This window comes from Bufo gargarizans, chromosome 1, assembly GCF_014858855.1.
Source record: "Bufo gargarizans isolate SCDJY-AF-19 chromosome 1, ASM1485885v1, whole genome shotgun sequence".
Classification (NCBI taxonomy): Eukaryota; Metazoa; Chordata; class Amphibia; order Anura; family Bufonidae; genus Bufo; species Bufo gargarizans.
Window position 1 is genome coordinate 558331891 of NC_058080.1, and position 22001 is coordinate 558353891.

Genomic DNA, 22001 nt, shown 5'->3' on the forward strand with positions numbered 1-22001 from the left:
ACAGTGATTGGCTGGCCGGAACGCGTCATCGGGTGCTATATAGCACCCGATGACTCGTGTTCAGCTCAGTCTTAGTCAGGGAGAGCTCTGCTGAGGAAGGGACAGACAGTGTAAGGAGTTTATAGGAATATTTTTATTAGAAAAACTTTTCAGAGACCCAAAAGTCCTTTTAAGGACTATTGTGTGCGGCAGCAGCAACATATATTTTTAGCGCAACCTGCGCTAAATTGCTAAAACTTTACAGACCCAAAAGTCCTTTTAAGGACTAATGTGTGTGGCAACAGCAATATCTATTTTTAGTGCAAACTGCACTAAATAACTAAAACTTTACAGACCCAAAAGTCCTTTTAAGGACTATTGTGTGTGGCAGCAATATCTATTTTTAGCGCATCCTGCACTAAATAGCATGCAATAGTTAGGCCGCTGCAGACAGAGACATTAGCTGCGCCACATCTACTGTGTAAAGTGTGCGCATCCAAATATCTGTGATATCCAGTGTACTTTTTCCATAGACGGAGTCCGCTGCAGACAGTTACATTACCTGCGCTACATCTCCATTGTAAAGTGTGTGCATCCTAAAAATATCTGTGACATCCAGTGTACTTTTTCCGTAGAAGGTGTCTGCTGTGGAAAGTGACATTACCAGCACCACATCTGCAGTGTAACGTGTGCGCTGAAAAAATGTATCTGTGACATACAGTACAGTGTACTTTTTCAATACACAGTGTCCGCTTCTGACAGTGACATTACCAGTGCCATATCTGCACTGTAACATGTGCGCTGGTACCTCTCCTGTATAATGTTTCCTTATCCCAAATACCTGTGACATTCCCTGTAATTTTTTATTAGCTGCTGGTGACAGCATTGACATTATCTGTGGGATATCTCCTGTGTGACGTTTCCACATCCCAAATACCTTTTTTAATTTGTTTGCGAATACACTTCCAAATCCTACGCTACTGTATGTGTGATATACTTTCAAGCATATGTAACATTTAATATGAAGAAGGCTAGCATTAAGGGACGGGGAAGTGGCCTGTGATGCTGATGGTGCACGCAGAGACCATGGCCCTGGACACGTTGAAACTGTGCCTGCTTTCAGAGCACAAGAAAAACAATCATTTATGATACCTAGCTTCATGTCTCAGTTTTCAGGGCAGCGCATGACACCACTCTTGAAGTCAGACCAGTGTGACCAGGTGGTCGGTTGGATTGCAGCATATAATGCTTCCAGTCAGTTGAGCACCACCCTGTCTTCCACCAAGTCCAGTCTCAGTAGCCAAGAGTCTGCTCAACACAATCCTCACCCTGATCCTTCTTTCTACCATTATGGAGAGTCTGGGCAAACAAGTGATCCCACACTCGGATATTCCGAGGAACTCTTTTCATTGCCATTCCTTAATTTGGTCCTCTCGCCAATCACACTTGAAGAGGGACAGATCTTGTGCACTGATTACTAAACTCTTGAGCATCCACAGCCACAAGAAGATGATGGTGGGGAACGGCAATTACTGTTTAGAGAGGTGGATCATGATGAGACACAGTTGCCAATAAGTCAATGGCAATTGCTGTCTCAAGAGGTTGATAAAAAGGATGAGACACAGTTGTCAATCACTGAGGTTGTGGTTAGGTCAACAAGTCAGGAGGATGAGCAGAGTAAGGAAGTCGAAGAGGATGTGGTGGACAATGAAGTCACTGACCCAACCTGGAAAAGTGGAAAGCCGAGCGATGACAGCAGTACGGGGGGGGGGGGGGGGGGATCTGCAGCTCCACAGCAGGCTGGAAGAGGCAATGAGGTGGCAAAAGGGAGAAGGCGGGCCACACCAAACAGGCCTGCGACTATTTCACGGAGCACCCTTTTGCGAGTTGTACCCTGTGATGGCACAGGTGCTACGGGCCCTACGTCAATCAGGGTTTCCACCAGCACCTACGTAAGTGACTCCAACCCCCACTTCTCCTCCTCAGCCTCCTCCTCCACTTCTACCTCTGAATTTCTGCTTGCAGCACCATTCAGCCATCAGTCGGTAGCTGGAAGCAGTGTAGCACTGGAGTGGGGAAGCGCCAACAGGCCGTACTGAAATTGATATGCTTAGGGGACAAACAGTACACCGCTGCAGAGCTGTGGCAGGGGATAAGAGACCAAACTGAGCTGTGGCTCTCGCCACTTAACCTAGAACCAGGCATGGTTGTGTCTGATAATGGCCGAAACTTGATGGCGGCTTTGGAGCTCGGCAAGCTCACACACATCCCATGCCTAGCCTACATCTTTAACTTAGTGGTTCAGCGGTTTCTCAAAACTTACCCCAATTTGCCTGAGCTACTGGTGAAGGTGCGCCGCATGTGTGCACATTTCCCCAAGTCGACAGCTTCCACTGGTCTGTCAATGCTGCAGCAGCGCTGGAAATTGCCAGCTCACCGGCTGTTGTGCGATGTGAGTACGTGCTGGAACTCAATGTTCCACATATTGGCCAAGCTTTGTGAGCAGCAGACAGCAGTAGTGGAATACCAGCTGCAATATGGTCGTAGCCTTTGCAGTCAGCTTCAGCTATTCAGAAGCGAGGAGTGGGCATTGATTTCTGACCTCTGTGAGATTTTAAGAAACTTTGAGGAATCAACACAGATGATGAACAGCGATAACGCTATTATCAGCGTAACCATCCCACTTCTGTGTCTACTCAAACGCTCGCTGCTCACAATTAAGGACGACGCTTTGCATGTGGAAGAGGTGGAAATGAAGGAAGACATTACACAGGGTGATAGCCAGACCACCCTCAGTTTTTCTTCTCAGCACAAATTGGACGATAAAAAGGAGGTAGAGGAGGAGGAGGTGGAGCAGGAGCCGGTTGCCTCCGCAACAAACGGCAGTACCCATGGAAGTTTAATTCCATCTGTTTTGCGTAGGTGTGCAGAAGAGGAGGAAGAGGATGAGGAGATTGAGAGTCATCCTCCTAATGACGACAATGAAGTCTTGCCTGTTGGTACTCTGGCACACATGGATGACTTCCTATTAGGCTGCCTTTCGCGTGACCCAGGCGTTATACGCATTTTAGACAACACGGATTACTGGTTGTTCACCCTTCTCTACCCCCGCTACACTTTTCATTCCTCTGGTGGAAAGGACTTTAAAAACGGTGCAATCCCAGAAGGTCCTTGTTGAAAAATTGCCCCAAAAATTTCCATCTGACAACGCTGGTGCCAGAGTCCGTAGTTTCTTGGGCAACCAAAGAGGGGAGACAAGGAGAACACACAGCAGTTCCAACAGAGGCAGGGCAACACTCTCTAAAGCCTGGGACAGTTTCATGACAGCCCGCCAGCACCCTCATCCTGATGCGCAGCTTAGTGTCACAAGGAAGGAAACATTTTGGAAGATGGTGAAGGAGTACATAGCAGACCGTGTCAGCATCCTCCATGATCCCTCAGAGCCTTGCAACTACTGGGTGTCCGAGCTGGACAAGTGGCACAAACTGGCGCTCTACACCTTGGAGGTGCAGGCCTGCCCTGCCTCCAGCATTTTGTCTAAGTGGGTATTTAGTGCTGCTGGTGGCATTATAACAGATAAGTGTATCCCCCTGTCAACGGAAAATGTTGATAGGTTGACTCTTATACAAATGAACAAAGCCTAGATTGAACTTGCCTTCTCGACTCCACCAGAGGAAAGCTGATAAACATAAAGGCATTTTAAATGTGTTTTTTATAATGTACTGAATACACTGTATTCCCATGCCCCCCTTCCACCACAAAAAAGGGTATATGGTTGAATCTTCCTTTTCTCCTCCTCCTCCTCTTCCATCATATCAACATGCTTCCCTCCCAGAATTCCAGAGGAACATGTATGGCCTCTAAGTCTCCTCACACTGATTAAGGTGCTCTTTCCCTAAGGAGAGTTGGTTCCACCCTTGCTCGGACACAGGCCTCTTGCCCAGTTAAGGCTACTTTCACACTAGCGTTCGATCGGATCCGTTCTGAACGGATCCGATCATAATAATGCAGACGGAGGCTCCGGTCAGAACGGATCCGTCTGCATTATTTTAGCATATAAAAGCTAAGTGTGAAAATAGCCTCGTACGGATCCGTCCAGACTTTCAATGTAAAGTCAATGGGGGACGGATCCGCCTGAAGATTGAGCCATATTGTGGCATCTTCAAACGGATCCGTCCCCATTGACTTACATTGTAAGTCTGGACGGATCCGCACGCCTCCGCACGGCCAGGCGGACACCCGAACGCTGCAAGCAGCGTTCAGCTGTCCGCCTGTCCGTGCGGAGGCGAGCGGAGCAGTCTGAGCGGATCCGCATCCATTCAGACTGCATCAGGGCTGGACGGCTGCGTTCGGGTCCGCTCGTGAGCCCCTTCAAACGGAGCTCACGAGCGGACCGACGAACGCTAGTGTGAAAGTAGCCTAAGCCAGTACTCTCTGCACTGCACTGATTAGGGGCAATTGTTCTGAAACAGCACCCAAGCACTTTGGTGCTCGATCAACACTAATGGATACCCATTGTATTTATATTTCTCTTTTACATAGCACTTATATACTGCATATGTGGGGGCTCACAGTCCAAATTACAAATAAACCTTCTTTATCTGTATGTTAATAGGATTGTCTGAGAAAACCAGAACACCCAGAGAAAACCCACACAAATACAGGGAGAAGATACATCTGTACCACTGTTGGTAAATATATTATGGAAAGATATATTTATATAATATTGATACATATTATATGTACACATCAATAACAGTAATATATAAATACTATGGGAGTCATTTCCTATCAAATATATGCCAGTTTCTGTCGCAGATTGCAGCACAGATGTTATTTCGCCGCAATCTGCGACTTTCCCCTGCTCATGCCAGGGGGTGTGGATGCGTTTGCAGGCCTGTCTTATTTATCATTTTCTACGACTGTTTTAGGCATAGAAAAAGGTCTAAATTTAAGCCAGCAAGGAAGCTGGCTTATATTTAGACCGGCAGTGGATGCGCCGAATTTATGTAGAGGCCGGCAAATGTACGGCTGGCGGATTTACCGGCAGCGCAAGGGGTCTAAAATGCTGGTCTTAATAAATGACCCTGTATGTATAATGTTTTTTTTTTTTAAATCAGAGCCACAAGATATTGCAATAAATAGTGAGATCCCCTGGGTTTACACTGCATGCTGCAGAGGTTACTGAGAAGGCGTACTGGGCATGATGGAAGCAATTCCCCCGTGAAGTTTGATAATTTTCATAATGTGTACCAGATAAAGCTTTAAAATTCTTTGAATTTGTTATTTATAAATAATTTTTTATTTGGTGGAAAGGTAACAATTTTTCAGCTAGAACACAATATTAATATCCGGGTGATTGGTCCTCTTTAAAATTCAGCTTAATCGGAAAACTTTACAGAAAGATCTTGATAAATTGGCACCTTAATAATGTGGCCACATTAATCACATTTTTTGTTTATATGTTAAAAAGGCACAGTAGTTTCATCACGCTTTACATAAATCAAACTCTGCCTCTGTACTTGTCATTCATCCTCAATTTACATCTAAAATCGATCTAGGGAGACAAGAGGAATTATCAGCTCGCTGTGAGATTACAATATCTTCTGCCTATAGAAGTCTATGGAAAGGGGAAATAGAAAAAGGAGGAGTGAGCTGCTGGAGGAATATGAAGTGACAGACACACACAAAGACACTGATGCTGGCTCTAGCAAGTTTTTTTTGTTTGTTTTAATCTCACCCCACTGATTCACAACAACACTCTTCAGTACTGTTGTATAATGCCTGCCTTGCTGCTGCTGCTTCTGAGTGTGCGCTGCAGAGAGATAGAGCAGCAAGATCTTTGTGTGTGCAGTGTATGGGAAATATCATGTCAATGAGATCATCCACTTGATCTTAAAACTATTAGGCCCCTTTCACACTGGCGAGTTTTCCGCGCAGGTGCAATGTGTGAGGTGAATGTATTGCACCCGCACTGAATCCGGACCCATTCATTTCTATGGGGCTGTGCACATAAGCGGTGATTTTCACGCATTACTTGTGCGTTGCATGAAAATCGCAGCAAGCTCTATATTGTGCGTTTTTCGCACAACGCAGGCCCCATAGAAGTTAATTTGGCCCCATAGAAATGAATTGGGCTGACTGAAAATCGCAAGCATGCACAAGCAAGTGCGGATGCGGTGCGATTTTTCACGCATGGTTGCTAGGAGATGATCGGGATGGGGATAATAGCATTTTTAATACAAAATGCTTAGTAAAATAGGATGGAGGGGTTAAAAAAAAGAAATACAATTTAGCTCACCTCATCCACTTGTTTGCGCAGCCCGGCTTCTCTTCTGTCTTCTTCTTTGATGACCAGGAGGAAAGGGACCTGTGGTGATGTCACTGTGCTCATCACATGGTCCGTCACATGATCCATCACCATGTTATAAGGGAAAATACTAAAATCTACACAACACCTAACCCAAACCCAAACTTCTGTGAAGAAGTCCGGGTTCGGGCACCAAACATGCCGATTTTTCTCATGCGCGTGCAAAACTCATTAAAACGCTTTGCACTCACGCTGAAAAATTGCTCATTTTCCCACAACGCACCTGCATCTTTTGCCGCACATCACCCGCAATGCCCGTGTGAACCCAGCCTTAAAGGTACAGCCTACAGGGGGACAACTGCTACAAAATGTCAGATTCATTGTAGAATTGATTATTATGCAATGAAGACTATCATTGTAACTGCTGTACACTACTACTTCTGATAAATAAATAAAATGCCAGATTCATGTTGTATAATGGGCAGATATGGTGTTGCTCCTCATGTACACATATGAAATCTAATTCTGATAGTTAATTCTCCTGAAATGACAGATATTTTTAACCCCTTTCCTCTCTGTGCCATAATAGTACAAAACAGTAGAAAGGTAGTTAATGCTTGGCACTGTAATACTATGTCACTGTGATAGCATGGGCACAGCTGGCACCCTACTCTAATTGCCAGGATCAGAGATAACTGCAATAACTCCAATTTGGTCGTCATTAAACCTGTTAGATTAGATTCAGCAGCTGAATCCCAGATATTCACTTTACAGGTAATAGTAATTTAAAATGTTGAGGGTTTTACACTATTTATTGACAGGGTCAATAGAAAAGGCGGTGGCATGTGCCTGTGAGGAGTGATCTGAAGACAAGTGTGAAAGAGGCAATCGTGGGTGAGGATGTGGACACCTTATGGGTGGAAGTTCAAAGGGATATAAACACTGAAAAAATAATACTTGGTGTAATCTATAGACCCCCTAACATCACAGGAGATAGAAACGCAACTGTATAACCAAATAGAGCGGGCTGCACAGGCTGGTACATTGGTCATAATGGGAGATTTTAACTTCACAGATATTGTCTGGGTTCATGATTCTGCTTCAACCGCAAAGGGGAGAAAATTACTCAACTTACTGCAGGACCACTTTATGTGCCAGTTTGTAGAAGCTCCCATTAGAGGCAATGCTCTGTTGGATCTGGTAATTTCTAATGATGCAGAGCTTGTTGGAAATGTTACTGTTCGAGAAACACTAGGTAATAGTGAACCACAATATAATTGTATTCCCCCTAAAATATAAGAAACAAACTCTGTCAGGCAGAGCAAAGACACTGCATTTTAAAAAGGATAATTTCCCTGGGTTGAGGGCAGCATTTCAGGGCATAGACTGGGAGCAGCTACTGTCACATAGTAGTAACATACTACCTAAATCCACATTCATTAATTGCACTAAAAATGTATTCCTTTAGGTAACAAGTATAAACAGCTGAAATTAAACCCTGCATGGCTTACAGCTACTGTAAAAAGGGCAATAAAAGAAAAAAAAAAGGGCATTTAAAAAATACTAATCCGAGGGGCCAGCTATAGCATTTGAAGATTACAAAGGCCTTAATAAAATCTGTAAAAAAGAGATAAAATTAGCAAAAATACAAAGCAGCAGGTAGCAAAAAAGAGCAAAACAAATCCCCAAAAATTATTAATGTAGGTCCCCTAAATAATAGTAAAGGGAGGGGTAGTCACTGAATATAAAGAAAGACAGAGTTACTAAATTGATTTTTTAGCTCTTTATATACAAAAGAAGAGAAAGGAGTTAATATCTGTGGTGCTGGGGCTGTTAGTACAACCAGTAATATACTCACTTTACTAACTGTAGATATGGTCCAAGATAAGTTAAATAAGGTAAATGTGAACAAGGCTCCGGGTCCAGATGTATTACACCCAAGAGTGCTTAACCCCTTAGGGACCCATGACCTACCGGTACAGCATGGATAGTTCCGATCACCGCCGCCCGGCGGGTAGTGATCGGAACCTGGTGCCTGCTCAAATCATTGAGCAGGCACCTAGGCTAAATGTGCGGGGGGACCCCCCCCTCCCCCCCGTGTCGGCAATCGCCGCAAACCTAGGTCAATTCAGACCTGCGGTTTGCGGCTTTTTACTGTGCGGGCGGAGGTAGTCGGCGGTGCCATCGGGTTCTCATGGGGCCTTGGGGGGGGACCCGATGGCATGGAAGGCATCACGCTGCCTTCCGGCGAAGGGCCTGTGAGATACAGCCCCCTGGATCTCACAGGCAGGAAGCTGTATGAATAATACACACAGTATTACTCATACAGCCAATGCATTCCAATACAGAAGTATTGGAATTCATTGTAAAGGAATAGACCCCCAAAAGTTCAAAGTCCCAAAGTGGCACAAAAAAGTGAAAAAAGTTGAAAAAATAAAGTTTTCCCCCAAAAAATTAAAAGTTTCAAGTAAAAAAAACTTCATTTTCCCCAAATAAAGTTAAAAAAAATTGGTAAAAATAGAGTTAAAAAAAGTCTACATATTTGGTATCGCCGCGTTCGTATCGACCGGCTCTATAAACATATCACATGACCTAACCCCTCAGATGAACACCGTAAAAAATAAAAACTTTGCGAAATAAAAACATTTTTTTGTCACCTTACATCACAAAAAGTACAATAACAAGCGATCAAAAAGGCGTTTGCCCACCAAAATAGTGGCAATATACCCGTCAACTCATCCCGCAAAAAATGAGCCCCTACCTGAGACAATCGCCCAAAAAATAAAAAACATATGGCTCAGAATATGGAGACACTAAAACATCATTTTTTTGTTTTAAAAAAGCTGTTATTGTGTAAAACTTACATAAATAAAATAAAAAGTATACATATTTGGTATCGCCGCGTTCAATTTTACCGGCTATATAAAAATATCACATGACCTAACCCCTCAGATGAACACCGTAAAAATTAAAAAATAAAAACTGTGCTAAATAAACCATTTTTTGTCACCTTACATCACAAGAAGTGTAATAGCAAGCGATCAAAAAGTCATATGCACACCAAAATAGTGCCAATCAAACCGTCATCTCATCCCGCAAAAAATGAGACCCTATCTAAGATAATCACCCAAAAAATGTAAAAAACTATGGCTCTCAGAATATGGAGAAACTAAAACATGATTTTTTTGTTTCAAAAATGATATTATTGTGTAAAACTTACATAAATAAAAAAAAGTATACATATTTGGTATTGCCGCATCTGTGACAACCTGGTATACAAAAATATCACATGATCTAACCTGTAAGATGAATGTTGCAAATAACAAAAAATAAAAATGGTGCCAAAACAGCTATTTCTTGTTATCTTGCCTCACAAAAAGTGTAATATAGAGCAACCAAAAATCATATGTACCCTAAACTAGTACCAACAATACTGCCACCCTATCATGTAGTTTCTAAAATGGGGCTATTTTTTGGCAGTTTCTACTCTAGGGGTGCATCAGGGGGGGTTCAAATGGGACAGGGTGTCAAAAAAACCAGTCCAGCAAAATCTGCCTTCCAAAAACCGTATGGCATTCCTTTCCTTCTGCGCCCTGCCGTGTGACCGTACAGTAGTTTACGACCACATATGGGGTGTTTCTGTAAACTACAGATTCAGGGCCATAAATACTGAGTTTGGTTTGGCTGTTAACCCTTGCTTTGTAACTGAAAAAAAAATATTAAAATGGAAAATCTGCCAAAAAAGTGAAATTTTGAAATTGTATCTCTATTTTCTATTAATTCTTGAGAAACACCTAAAGGGTTAACAAAGTTTGTAAAATCAGTTTTGAATACCTTGAGAGGTGTAGTTTATAGAATAGGGTCATTTTTGGGTGGTTTCTATTATGTAAACCTTGCAAAGTGACTTTAGACCTGGTCCCTAAAAATTGGGTTTTTGAAAATTTCTGAAAGATTTAAAGATTTGCTTCTAAACTTCTAAGCCTTGTAACATCCCCAAAAAATAAAATGTAATTCCCAAAATAATCCAAACATGAAGTAGGCATATGGGGAATGTAAAGTAATAACTATTTTTGCAGGTATTACTTTGAGTAGAGAAATTGAAACTTGTAAATTTGTTTACACATTTTTGGTAAATTTGAAACTTGTAAATTTGCAATTTGTTTACACATTTTTGGTAATTTTTTTTTTTTTTTTATAAATAAAAAAGATTTTTTTTTAACTTCATTTTACTAGTGTCATGAAGTACAATATGTGACGAAAAAACAATCTCAGAATGGCCCAGATAAGTCAAAGCGTTTTAAAATTATCAGCACTTAAAGTGACACTGGTCAGATTTGCAAAAAATGGCCAAGTTCGTAAGGTGAAATAGGGCCAAGTCCTTAAGGGGTTAAAGGATAACTGTCATATATATATATTTTTTTTTGCTAAAGTGTAGGGAAAGTAATAGGTAACAATTTTGCAATAGACTTTATTTAGCCAAAACATCTATTTTTGGTAGAAAACTGGGGCTGAAATGGCCCTTAGCAGCACTCTTTAAAAGAGCGTTGCTAAGGGCCATCCGTCTCCTATTAGAAAAGGGGAGATGGGCTGTGCAGACGCTGTGCTTCAGCCTCCCGTGCTACCCTGGGAGACAGAAGGGGAGTGTAAAGTAATAACTATTTTTGCAGGTATTACTATGTATTTGTATTAGAAGTAGAGAAATTGAAACTTGGAAATTTGCAATTTTTGTTAAATTTAGTATTTTTTTTATAAATAAAAATGATTTTTTTTTACTTCATTTTACCAGTGTCATGAAGTACAATATCTGACAAAAAAACGATCTCAGAATGGCCTGGATAAGTCAAAGCGTTTTAAAGTTATCAGCACTTAAAGTGAAACTGGTCAGATTAGCAAAACATTTTCAAGTCCGTAAGGTGAAATAGGGCCGAGTCCTTAAGGGGTTAAAAGGATAACTGTCATATATATACATATATATATATATATATATATATATATACAGTACAGACCAAAAGTTTGGACACACCTTCTCATTCAAAGAGTTTTCTTTATTTTCATGACTATGAAAATTGTAGAGTCACACTGCAGGCATCAAAACTATGAATTAACATATGTGGAATTATATACATAACAAAAAAGTGTGAAACAACTGAAAATATGTCATATTCTAGGTTCTTCAAAGTAGCCACCTTTTGCTTTGATTACTGCTTTGCACACTCTTTGAATGAGAAGGTGTGTCCAAACTTTTGGTCTGTACTGTATATATATATATATATATATATATATATATATTTATATTTTTGCTAAAGTGTAGGGCAAGTGATAGGTAACAATTTTACAATAGACTTTATTTAGCCAAAACGTTTATTTTTGGTAGAAAACTGGGGCTGAAATGGCCCTTAGCAGCACTCGTCAAAAGCGCGTTGCTAAGTGCTATCCGTCTCCTTTTAGAAAAAGGGGTGACGGGCTGTGCTTCTGCCTCCCGTGCTTCCCTGGGAGATAGAAGGCTGGGCACGGAAGTCTTAGGAGTTAAAATTACATTTATATTCCCCCTTTTCTATGCAATCTAATGCTCCGTTACATTCACTGACCTGCGATCCCTGTGATAATAATTCATGGAGCAGCCGCCAGAAGCACTGTGCAGTGAGCCGGCGGCTGTCTTATGAATTATTATCACAGGGATTGCAGGTCCGTGAATGTTACAGAGCATTATATTGCATAGAAAGGGGGAATATAAATGTAATTTTAATTCATGGCAGGCGTTTCTGTGTCTTCCCTGTCAGTCATCAGGTCTGAGGCAGAACCAGGTGCCACAATCAGTCTGGGATAAGAGCCCAGCCCAGACTGTCAGTCAGGGGAGAGAGTCTTTGTGCAACAGAGTCCTGCTGGAGGCCCTGGAAGAGTGGTCTCAGCCGGGCTGGCTGAGGGGCCACAGGGCTAGGTGTTAGGCTCTTTCAGTGTTTTGCAGTCTGTTTTAAATCGATCCGTTTTTTCCGTTCCCGTTGTGTTTCTGTTTTCATTCCGTTTTTCCGTATGGCATGGAATAGTGGTCTCAGCCATGCTGGCTGAGGGGGCATGGGGCTAAGTGTTAGCCTGAACTTTGGTGGACTCCGCGAGGTCTGGGAAACGACAGTCGCAAGGTCAGTCAGCAGGACTGCTAGATCCATACCCCCAAAGGTACTGGACTTAATACTACCTAAGATGCTGGAAGAGCTGCATGTTGTTACCGTGCGTGAACTGCACTTTAAGTGAGGAAGGGATAATTCCTGTTTAGTTAGAGCTAAGATGGGCAAGGTTTTATTTTATGTTTTGTTGTTATGAACATAAACCCCATGTTTGGACCCGCAATCTGGCTTTTGTGGTGATAATTGTGAGAATGACCCCTGAAAAAGAGCTAATCCCTCACACCATGTAACTTAGCCCCAGGCATGAGATTCAGCCGATTCCGTCCGATTCTCCAGATCCGGTTGTTAAATTCCCGATCTGGTGCTGACTCTGGCAGTGACAGCTGGAGATGAGCGCTTCCATTGTGGAAGCGCTCATCTCCCTACATTCATCTGTATCACCATTCTCAGGACAGCAATACAGATGAATGTTGCAGCAGGGCAAGGGAGAGGTGTCTCCCTTCCTTGTTCCTCTGATAGACCTATCAGAGGCCAGCACAGGCGGCACAATGGTGTCATCACATCCGCCTGAGCCAGGCTTTTACTGTGTGGAACACAGGCCTGAAGAGGCCTTTATCGCATCACTGCCAGTGTGGAGGTAAGTATAAGTGCTTATTATTATATTTTTTTTCTGTGGTGCACTATGAGGGCATCTACTGGGGGCATTAACACTAACACATTATGGGGGACACTATGTAAGCATCTACTGGCACACGTGACCCAGCCACGTTTTATCTTCAATGTCCTTGCTGATGGAAGGAGGTTTTCACTCAAAATCTCATGATACATGGCCCCATTCATTCTTTTCTTTACACGGATCAGTCATCCTGGTCCTTTGGCAGAAAAACAGCCCCAAAGCATGATGTTTCCACCCCCATGCTTCACAGTAGGTATGGTGTTCTTTGGATGCAACTCAGCATTATCTCTCCTCCAAACACGACGAGTTGAGTTTTTACCATAAAGTTCTACTTTTGTTTCATCTGACCATATGACATTCTCCCAGTCCTTTTCTGGATCATCCAAATGCTCTCTAGCAAACTTCAGATGGACATGTACTGACTTAATCAGGGGAAAAAGTCTGGCACTGTAGGATTTGAGTCCCTGGTGGCGTAGTGTGTTACTGATGGTAGCCTTTGTTACTTTGGTCCCAGCTCTCTGCAGGTCATTCACTAGGTCCCCCGTGTCGTTCTGGGATTTTTGCTCACCGTTCTTGTGATCATTTTGATTCCACGGGGTGAGAACTTGCGTGGAGCCCCATTTTGAGGGAGATTATCAATGGTCTTGTATGTCTTCCATTTTCTTTTTTCTTTTTTTCTTTTTCTTTTTTTTATTATTTATTTTATTTTCATAGTCAATAAAGCGTGACAATAGGTTACAAGGTATAATGTAACATGGAGTAAGGTACATAATATCTGAAAAAGCAGAAGAATCCTGCATATATAGAGGATGGCAGACAAATAAATGACAGATATGAACTAGTTAAATACATCATGAGATAAAGCTGACTATACTTGTTAAGGCTTGTAATCAGGAAGTGCTTTCCAACCAGGTTCAAGAGCGTACACAGGTATTTGAGCATATATGAGCATAAAAGACAGGAGTAACCATAGGGACTATGATGATAGTGCATCAGGAATATAACTAGGGGATTTTAGCCTATTCCACCTGGATAAAGCAACAACAAGTAAAGCGGCCACTAACAATGAAGACATAGAGGTCCTTGGAGTAGAAATGTGACTAAGTTCAACTGGAAAATCTAAAATTAGTGACCAGCGCTTCAGAAAAGCAGGGTGTGTACGAGATTCCCAAGAGGACAGCTCCTCAAAACGATAGAGCTGGTCCACCTTAAGCTTCCATTGTTCAATGGTTGGTAATGAGGTCTGAAGCCAATGTTTAGGGACTAATAAGCGCGCCGCGCTCAAGAGCTGTTTAAAGAGGTAGTTGGGGGGGGGGGTTGTCTCTGTAAAGTGGGACAGTAATGCTCCATATGGGGACATCTTTACAGACTCTTGACAAATTTGGTTACTTAAATGAAAAATGTCCAACCACCATTTGTTAATTGCTGGACAATTCCACCAGATATGGAGGAAGGTTCCAGTTTCCTTAAAGCACCTCCAGCACATGTCTGAAGTGGATTCAGTAAAGTGAGAAGATCTAGCTGGAGTAATATACCATTGGGTTAAGATTTTGTATCCATTTTCCTGGATGCGTACGCAACGAGAGGCCTTGTGGGGGAGGCTGAATAAATCTGGCAATACAGTCATAGGTATGGTTATCCCTGTTTCTCTTTCCCAATTATGTATAAAAGGCGGTTTAGAAATGATGGGTGAAGCACGCAATTTGCTATGTATTTGTGAAATTAGCTTTCTTGGAGGTTTGGGAGTGATAATGAGAGCCTCGAACCAGCCTATTGGACGAAGAAGTTCCCCTTTAGCATTGTTTCTTGTTAGGAATGATTTGATGTGTGGGATTAAGGTAAGGTCACATGGGCGAGGGTTGAGTAAGGCATGTATGGCATCTGTCTCTAACAGCTTCCCAGGAAAATCCAGGAGACTGCAGATAGGTAAGGAGGAAGATCTGATCAATTTGGAAGAGGATTGTAATAAAATTGGAGAGGACGTGCCTAAAACATCTGCAACTGTCAGAATAGGGGAGGGGAAGGGAACTAAACAGTGGGAGGAGTTCAGCCATCTCCAGGCGTCCAATGTTGCTTTTAAAATTGTGTAATTAGGCAGTGGTATATGTGGGGGGGGGGTGTGATGACCCAGAAGGACGGTCCGAAACGGTAAGCCTAGTATGCTTTGTTCTAGGTCTACCCATGGTTTATAGTTAGAGTTGCGGAGCCAGTCCACCACTCTAGCCAATAGTATTGCTTTCCCATACAATTCTGGGTCGGGAAGACCAATGCCTCCTAGCTGACGTGGATGGGCTAAAAGTTTGTAGGAGAGTCAAGCTTTTTTACCGTTCCAGATGAAGGATCTAAATTTTTGTTTCAAGGATGTGTAGAAGGATTTAGGTATAGGGATTGAAAGGACTTGCTGGAGGTATGTTAGGCGCGGAAGGATTAACCACTTCAACCCCGCTAGCTGAAACCCCCTTCATGACCAGGCCACTTTTTACACTTCTGCACTACACTACTTGCACCATTTATCGCTCGGTCATGCAACTTACCACCCAAATGAATTTTACCTCCTTTTGTTCTCACTAATAGAGCTTTCATTTGGTGGTATTTCATTGCTGCTGACATTTTTACTTTTTTTGTTATTAATCGAAATTTAAAGTTTTTTTTGCAAAAAAATGACATTTTCACTTTCAGCTGTAAAATTTTGCAAAAAAAACGACATCCATATATAAATTTTTCGCTAAATTTATTGTTCTACATGTCTTTGATAAAAAAAAAAATGTTTGGGCAAAAAAAATAATGGTTTGGGTAAAAGTTATAGCGTTTACAAACTATGGTACAAAAATGTGAATTTCCGCTTTTTGAAGCAGCTCTGACTTTCTGAGCACCTGTCATGTTTCCTGAGGTTCTACAATCCCCAAACAGTAGAAAACCCCCACAAATGACCCCATTTCGGAAAGTAGACACCCTAAGGTATTCGCTGATGGGCATAGTGAGTTCATAGAACTTTTTATTTTTTGTCACAAGTTAGCGGAAAATGATGATTTTTTTTTTCTTTTTTTTTTTCTTACAAAGTCTCATATTCCACTAACTTGCGACAAAAAATAAAAAATTCTAGGAACTCGCCATGCCCCTCACGGAATACCTTGGGGTGTCTTCTTTCCAAAATGGGGTCACTTGTGGGGTAGTTATACTGCCCTGGCATTCTAGGGGCCCAAATCTGTGAGAAGTACTTTGCAATCAAAATGTGTAAAAAATGGCCTGCGAAATCCGAAAGATGCACTTTGGAATATGTGCCCCTTTGCCCACCTTGGCTGCAAAAAAGTGTCACACATCTGGTATCGCCGTACTCAGAAGAAGTTGGGGAATGTGTTTTGGGGTGTCATTTTACATATAACCATGCTGGGTGAGAGAAATATCTTGGCAAAAGACAACTTTTCCAATTTTTTTATACAAAGTTGGCATTTGACCAAGATATTTCTCTCACCCAGCATGGGTATATGTAAAATGACATCCCAAAACACATTCCCCAACTTCTCCTGAGTACGGCGATACCAGATGTGTGACACTTTTTTGCAGCCAAGGTGGGCAAAGGGGCACATATTCCAAAGTGCACCTTTCGGATTTTGCAGGCCATTTTTTACACATTTTGATTGCAAAGTACTTCTCACACATATGGGCCCCTAAATTGCCAGGGCAGTATAACTACCCCACAAGTGACCCCATTTTGGAAAGAAGACACCCCAAGGTATTCCGTGAGGGGCATGGCGAGTTCCTAGAATTTTTTATTTTTTGTCGCAAGTTAGTGGAATATGAGACTTTGTAAGGAAAAAAAAAAAAAAATCATCATTTTCCGCTAACTTGTGACAAAAAATAAAAAATTCTAGGAACTCGCCGTGCCCCTCACGGAATACCTTGGGGTGTCTTCTTTCCAAAATGGGGTCACTTGTGGGGTAGTTATACTGCCCTGGCAATTTAGGGGCCCAAATGTGTGAGAAGTACTTTGCAATCAAAATGTGTAAAAAATGGCCTGCGAAATCCGAAAGGTGCACTTTGGAATATGTGCCCCTTTGCCCACCTTGGCTGCAAAAAAGTGTCACACATCTGGTATCGCCGTACTCAGGAGAAGTTGGGGAATGTGTTTTGGGGTGTCATTTTACATATACCCATGCTGGGTGAGAGAAATATCTTGGCAAAAGACAACTTTTCCCATTTTTTTATACAAAGTTGGCATTTGACCAAGATATTTCTCTCACCCAGCATGGGTATATGTAAAATGACACCCCAAAACACATTCCCCAACTTCTCCTGAGTACGGCGATACCACATGTGTGACACTTTTTTGCAGCCTAGATGCGCAAAGGGGCACATATTCCTTTTAGGAGGGCATTTTTTGACATTTTGATCCCAGACTTCTTCTCACGCTTTAGGGCCCCTAAAAAGCCAGGGCAGTATAAATACCCCACATGTGACCCCACTTTGGAAAGAAGACACCCCAAGGTATTCAATGAGGGGCATGGCGAGTTCATAGAATTTTTTTTTTTTTGCATACGTTAGCGGAAATTGATTTTTTTTTGTTTTTTTCTCACAAAGTCTCCCTTTCCGCTAACTTAGGACAAAAATTTCAATATTTCATGGACTCAATATGCCCCTCAGCGAATACCTTGGGGTGTCTTCTTTCCAAAATGGGGTCACATGTGGGGTATTTATACTGCCCTGGCTTTTTAGGGGCCCTAAAGCGTGAGAAGAAGTCTGGAATATAAATGTCTAAAAAATTTTACGCATTTGGATTCCGTGAGGGGTATGGTGAGTTCATGTGAGATTTTATTTTTTGACACAAGTTAGTGGAATATGAGACTTTGTAAGTAAAAAACAAAAATATATATAGTAACATAGTACATAAGGCCGAAAAAAGACATTTGTCCATCCAGTTCGGCCTGTTATCCTGCAAGTTCATCCAGAGGAAGGCAAAAAACCCCTGTGAGGTAGAAGCCAATTTTCCTCACTTTAGGGGAATAAAAATTCCTTCCCGACTCCAATCAGGCAATCAGAATAAATCCCTGGATCAACGATATCTCTCTAGTAGCTATAGCCTGTAATATTATTACGCTCCAGAAATACATCCAGGCCCCTTTTGAATTCCTTTATTGTACTCACCATCACCACCTCCTCAGGCAGAGAGTTCCATAGTCTCACTGCTCTTACCGTAAAGAATCCTCTTCTATGTTTGTGTACAAACCTTCTTTCCTCCAGACGCAGAGGATGTCCCCTCGTCACAGTCACCGTCCTGGGAATAAATAGATGACGGGATAGATCTCTGTACTGACCCCTGATATATTTATACATATTAATTAGATCTCCTCTCAGTCGTCTTTTTTCTAAAGTGAATAACCCTAATTTTGATAATCTTTCAGGGTACTGTAGTTGCCCCATTCCAGTTATTACTTTAGTTGCCCTCCTCTGGACCCTCTCCAGCTCTGCTATGTCTGCTTTGTTCACTGGAGCCCATAACTGTACACAGTACTCCATGTGTGGTCTGACTAATGATTTGTAAAGTGGTAGGACTATGTTCTCATCACGGGCATCTATGCCCCTTTTGATGCAACCCATTATCTTATTGGCCTTGGCAGCAGCTGCCTGACACTGGTTTTTGCAGCTTAGTTTGCTGTTTATTAAAATTCCTAGATCTTTTTCCATGTCAGTGTTACCGAGTGTTTTAGCATTTAATAAGTACGGGTGACTTGCATTATTCCTTCCCATGTGCATAACTTTACATTTGTCAGTGTTAAACCTCATCTGCCACTTCTCTGCCCAAGCCTCCAGTCTATCCAGATCCCTCTGTAGTAGTATACTGTCCTCTTCAGTGTTAATTACTTTACACAGTTTAGTGTCATCTGCAAAAATTGATATTTTACTATGCAAGCCTTCTACAAGATCATTAATAAATATATTGAAGAGAATAGGGCCTAATACTGATCCCTGAGGTACCCCACTAGTGACAGTGACCCAATCTGAGTATTTACCATTAATAACCACCCTCTGTTTTCTATCACTGAGCCAGTTACTTACCCACTTACAGACGTTTTCTCCCAGTCCGAGCATTCTCATTTTATATACTAACCTTTTATGTGGTACAGTGTCAAATGCCTTCGAGAAGTCCAGATACACCACATCCATTGATTCGCCGCTGTCAAGTCTAGAACTTACCTCCTCATAGAAACTGATTAAATTAGTCTGACATGACCGATCCTTCACGAAGCCATGCTGATATGGCGTTATTTGCTTATTTCCGTTAAGATGCTCTAACATAGCATCTCTCAGAAAACCTTCAAACAGTTTACCCACAACAGATGTCAAACTTACCGGCCTGTAGTTTCCAGGCTCTGTTTTTGGACCCTTTTTGAATATTGGCACCACATTTGCCATGCGCCAATCCTGTGGGACATTCCCTGTCAATATAGAATCTGCAAATATCAGAAATAAGGGTCTGGCTATGACATTACTTAATTCCCTTAGGATACGGGGGTGTATGCCATCCGGTCCTGGCGATTTGTCTATTTTAATCTTTCTAAGTCGCTGTTGCACTTCTTCCTGGGTCAGACAGGACACTTTTAATGGGGAATTTATTTCAACATTCGGCATGTCATCTGACAGTTTATTTTCCTCAGTGAATACATTGGAGAAAAAAATATTTAACAGCTTTGCTTTCTCCTCGTCGCTCTCTGCGACTTCCCCCTCATTACTCTTTAACGGGCCGACACCTTCAGATTTATACTTTTTAACATTTATATAATTGAAGAACATTTTAGGGTTAGTTTTACTCTCTTTGGCAATTAATCTCTCAGTCTCTAGTTTGGCCGCTTTTATTTGTTTTTTGCATGTTCTATTTTTTTCCTTATAGTTTTTCAGTGCTTCCGTGCTACCCTCCTGTTTTAGTGTTTTATATGCTTTCTTTTTGTCATTTATTGCTTTCTTTACAGTTCTGTTTATCCACATTGGTTTCTTTTTGTTCCTTAACCTTTTATTCCCATACGGTATGTACCTCTCACAATGAGATTTTAGGATGCTTTTAAAGATATCCCATTTTGTGGCTGTATTTTTATTTGTGAGGACTTTATCCCAGTTAGTTAGGCCTATGGCCTCTCTTAGTTGGCTAAATTTAGCTTTTTTGAAGTTTGGTATTTTTGTTCCTCCCTGTAGAAACACTCTTTTGAATGATAATTGGAAGGTTATTACTTTGTGGTCACTATTTCCCAGGTGTCCCCCAACCTGCACGTCTGTTGTTCTGTCAGGCCTATTGGTTAATACTAAGTCCAGTATGGCCGTCCCTCTAGTCGGGTCCTGAACCAGTTGGGAGAGGTAATTGTCTTTAGTTATTGCCAAGAACCTGTTTCCTTTATGAGATATACAAGTTTCAGTTTCCCAGTCTATATCTGGGTAGTTGAAGTCCCCCATAATAACCACCTCATTATGATTTGCCGCCTCGTCTATCTCGTTTAGTAGTAGATTTTCTGTGGACTCTGGTATGTTAGGTGGTTTATAGTAAACTCCTATTAGTAATTTATTATTGTTTTTAGCGCCATGTATCTCTACCCACAGTGACTCCACATGTTCATGTCCCTCACTTATATCTTCACGGAGTGTGGTCTTTAGACCGGACTTTACATAAAGGCAGACCCCTCCCCCTCTCCGATTTTGACGATCTTTTCTAAACAGACTGTAACCTTGTACATTAACCGCCCAGTCATAGCTATCATCCAGCCATGTCTCAGTTATTCCCACTATGTCATAGTCCTCCTCACACATCACTAATTCCAGTTCACCAGTTTTATTAGTCAGGCTTCTGGCATTAGTATACATACATATATATATATATTTCCGCTAACTTGGGCCAAAAAAATGTCTGAATGGAGCCTTATAGGGGGGGTAATTAATGACAGGGGGGTGATCAATGACAGGGGGTGATCAATGACAGGGGGGTGATCACCCATATAGACTCCCTGATCACCCCCCTGTCATTGATCACCCCCCTGGTAAGGCTCCATTCAGACGTCCGTATGATTTTTACGGATCCACGGATCGGATCCGCAAAACACATGCGGACGTCTGAATGGAGCCTTACAGGGGGGTGATCAATGACAGGGGGGTGATCAATGACAGAGGGGTGATCACCCATATACACTCCCTGATCACCCCCTGTCATTGATCACCCCCCTGTAAGGCTCCATTCAGACGTCCGTATGATTTTTACGGATCCACGGATACATGGATCGGATCCGCAAAACACATGCAGACGTCTGAATGGAGCCTTACAGGGGGGTGATCAATGACATGGGGTGATCAGGGAGTGTATATGGGTGATCACCCCTCTGTTATTGATCACCCCCCTGTAAGGCTCCATTCAGACGTCCGTATGATTTTTACGGATCCATGGATACATGGATCGGATCCGCAAAACACATGCGGACGTCTGAATGGAGCCTTACAGGGGGGTGATCAATGACAGGGGGTGATCAGGGAGTGTATATGGGTGATCACCCCTCTGTCATTGATCACCCCCCTGTATGGCTCCATTCAGACGTCCGCATGTGTTTTGCGGATCCGATCCATGTATCCATGGATCCGTAAAAATCATGCGGACGTCTGAATGGAGCCTTACTGGGGGTGATCAATGACAGGGGGTAATCAGGGAGTGTATATGGGTGATCACCCCTCTGTCATTGATCACCCCCCTGTAAGGCTCCATTCAGACGTCCGCATGTGTTTTGCGGATCCGATCCATGTATCCATGGATCCGTAAAAATCATACGGACGTCTGAATGGAGCCTTACAGTGGGGTGATCAATGACAGGGGGTGATCAGGGAGTGTATATGAGTGATCCCCCCTCTATCATTGATCACCCCCCTGTAAGGCTCCATTCAGACGTCC